The sequence below is a fragment of the Bison bison genome, unplaced genomic scaffold, assembly GCF_000754665.1.
Source record: "Bison bison bison isolate TAMUID 2011002044 unplaced genomic scaffold, Bison_UMD1.0 scf7180017853443, whole genome shotgun sequence".
NCBI classification, from domain to species: Eukaryota; Metazoa; Chordata; class Mammalia; order Artiodactyla; family Bovidae; genus Bison; species Bison bison.
Window position 1 is genome coordinate 906 of NW_011484016.1, and position 3,294 is coordinate 4,199.

General features: G+C 54.2%; 1 long non-coding RNA gene across 1 annotated transcript; it reads left to right on the forward strand.

Moving 5' to 3' along the window:
* The first annotated feature begins 889 nt into the window (after positions 1-889).
* Positions 890-2,107, forward strand: LOC104999152. The gene is made up of 2 exons (XR_826552.1): positions 890-1,228; positions 1,755-2,107. It is a non-coding gene; the product is annotated as an uncharacterized LOC104999152 (long non-coding RNA).
* Positions 2,108-3,294: the final 1,187 nt, after the last annotated feature.

Consider the following 3,294-nt stretch of genomic DNA (forward strand, 5'->3'; position numbering starts at 1 on the left):
AGACATTACTTTGTCAACAAAGGTCCATATAGTCAAGGCTATGGTTTTTCCAGTCGTCATGTATGGATGTGAGAGTATGACTATAAAGAAAGCTGAGCGCTGAAGAATTGATGGTTTTGAACAGTGGTGTTGGAGAAGACTCTTAAGAGTCCCTTGGACTGCAAGGAGATCCAACCAGTCCACCCTAAAGGAAATCAGTCCTGAATATTCATTGGAAGGACTGATGCTGAAGCTGGAACTTCAATAGTTTGGCCACCTGATGCGAAGGGCTGACTCATCTGAAAAGACTCTTATGCTGGAAAAGATTGAGGGCAGGCTGAGCAGGGCAGAGGGGTCAATTAAACACATCCAATCCCTCAGGGAACTGCCCAACCACAGTTGACAGACATAAGCAAATATGTCTGGAGTAAGTTTATAAGAACACTGGTAGCACAAAACACAAAAGAGGAAGCAATTTGTTCATTCTGGAGTGGAGTGGGGGCCGTGTCAGGAAAAGCAACAGAGGAGAAGTGACACTGAGGCAGGGTCCCAAAGGGTTTGTAGAGTTTCACCTGGGGAGCAGGAGGGAAGGTGTTCGGTCAGGGCCCACCTGAGCAAGGGCATGGAGGCATGACGCACATGCTGTGTTTGCTGTGCCCAGAGCTTCTGGTCCAAGTTAGTGGAATGCCATATGCCTGGAGCCCAGGCTGAGCAGCATCAGGATAGGGAAGGCCCATCCTGGCCACCTGGCTGGGGTGAGGTGGGGAAACGTGTTGATCCAAGCTGACTCCACTTCAGGGGAAAGGTTGAGGCCATTCACACAGACAATGAACGAATTGGACCCTGTCCCAGTTCTGTGTTCATTTTTTTAAAAAAATAAAACTGGGCATCTGGAGAATAAAAAATAAACCTTTGCCCACTGGGACAGGAAGCCTGGAGACCAAGGATTTCAGGGGAAGGGTTAGGAGAAGAGTGAGGTAGGAACTGGACTGAGGGTCATCCAGAAAGGAACAGGACAGGAGGGAAGAGTGGCAGGTGGTCTGGGCCCTGCACTACCTGTTCTGGAGAGTCACACACGTCCTGCCCTGCCTTCTTCGGGCCAAATCCTCACCTCATTCTCTGCTCTCTTTATAGCTCTGGAGGTCTGTACTCTGAAAGGTGCTAGAAAGAAAGCGTGTGAGTGTGATCCGGACTCCAGAGCTCCTAACCCACCACCACCATGGTAGGAAAAGGTGCCAAAGGGATGCTGGTGAGTACAGGGACCAGACTGCTGCGAGGGGCTGGGGGTTATGAGCACTGTCCGTCCCTTCTGGGGCCTGCTGTTAGCTACTGGCCCCGACAGGAGGGCCGAGGAGGCTCCATGGGGCCCAAGTCTGGCACTGCCAGGACTCCTGAGTGCTAGGGCTATTGCAGGCCCAGGCAGGCAGCCCCTCACCCAGCAGGTTAGATACTACTGTGGTTTGGAGCCCACAGCAGATTCTGCTAAAGGGCCCGAAGGTCCTGCTGGGAGGCAGGAAGCACACTCCCCACCCTCATCACAAGATACCCTGGAGATCAGGCTGCAGTCGATCCTGCCGGGAGGGCTGTCCTGCGGCTGACACCCTGACATCCTCATCCTGTGCTCTGCCTGCTGTGGGGAGCATTCAGTAGGGGCTGATCAAGGAGTCCTCAGAGACTGATTTTTCTCTTCTTCCATTCAAAAAATAGCATAGAACATTTCATGTTGATTCCTCTAGTGATGTCTTACAGGAAACATCCCTCTCCCCTTTCCCCAGGTCACGGCTCTTCACTGCCCACTGCCTCAGAGCACAGGAGAGGTGGTGCGAAGCAGAGGGCAAGAGCAGGGCCAGCTCATGGATGAATGGCTCATGGATGGACGGAGCAGGCCAGCTCTGAAATCAGAAGGCAGGAAAATACCCCAAGGGCGGCCATTGTATTCATTCTCTGGGAATATTGCCTCAAGAACCAGTGAGACTGGGCAGCTGCCTGGGAGGAAGCCAGTGGCTAAGCATGGCCCTTCCCTTGGCTCCTCCCTTCCCCATAGGGATTCTCCTGTTGCCGTTCTGATTCAGTGAAAGACTGACCCAGGGTCTCTTGCAGAGCCCTCCCCAAACAAGCCCTGTCCCACCAAGGATTTCTGGGACTCTTTTGTCCTCGGTCCAGAGACATGCTGTTGGGGAGGGAGCCAAACAGTTGAGCTCCAGGCTGAGGACCCTGTCTCCTGCCTGGTCCTGAACTTCCAGCATCCAGCTCTCAGGCCTGCTCTGGTCTGGCCAACTCCTGATTGGAACAAGTCTGAATGAATTAGGCTTCTTAAAGTATTCCTGATCCAGCCTGAGCTCTAGAGTGCTCAGATGTGGGCAGACATGGAGGTCTCCAGACCCGCATACTTGCTAGCGGGGAGTAGATGCCATGATAGGATCAAGACTGGCTTCCTTCTTGCCAGAAGTGTTGGAATTGCCATGGGCCTGTAGCAGAAAGTGGAGTGCAGCTCTGCCCCTCCCTCCATGGAGATTCTGAGTCCCGTGAAACCTAAGAAACCCTCTGAGGACTCACTGGGTGGTCTGCTTTCTGTGGAGTGACCCTGAAAGGACTGGGATGGGCAAGCAGGGGTGATGTGGGACCCACGTGAGCAGCACAGAGAGCCTGAATCCCAAGGTCCCAGAACCCCTGCTGGGGCTGAGCTTCCCAGACCCCAGGCTCTGCCGGCTAGCGCATCTATGGAAGGGAATGCTGTCTTGGGACGCCTGTTCCCAGACCAGGATGTACCTAAAGATAGTCAGAGCATAGTTTCCTTCTTGCCCTTTGGCCTTTGACATGTGCCCACTGCTGCTGCGTCTGTGGCTCCGTAGCAGGTCCCCTGGGCACCCCCGGTGGTTGCTCGAGATTCTATTCTTTCTCAGTTCTGCTTATGACCCTGGGCTACACTATTCTCAGGACTCAGTTAGAACCAGTGCTGCCTCCATGTAGCCCTTGTCTCTGAGGAGCACCATCCCTCTTTGCTAACCTGGGCAGCTGTATCTGGACTTCACTAGCTGCCCGTGGTCCCCTAAGGGCAGATCATGAAGGATGCTCCTTCTCTTGGAGGCCACGGTGGGGCAGAACAGAGGGAGCTGAGGGCCATGCGTGTAAACCAGGGGCACTTGGACCCTCCAGGTGTGTGACTTCTGTCACCATGTGTGTCCTGGTATCGGGAGCAGGGAGCTGGCCCTGGCCACGAAGTCCTCACTTCCATCGCCCTGTGCCCCAGGCTTGTGTGTGAAGACATGGGCCCCTGGGGCTCCTCAGTGTCTACCATGTGTCATCCTTGGAGCC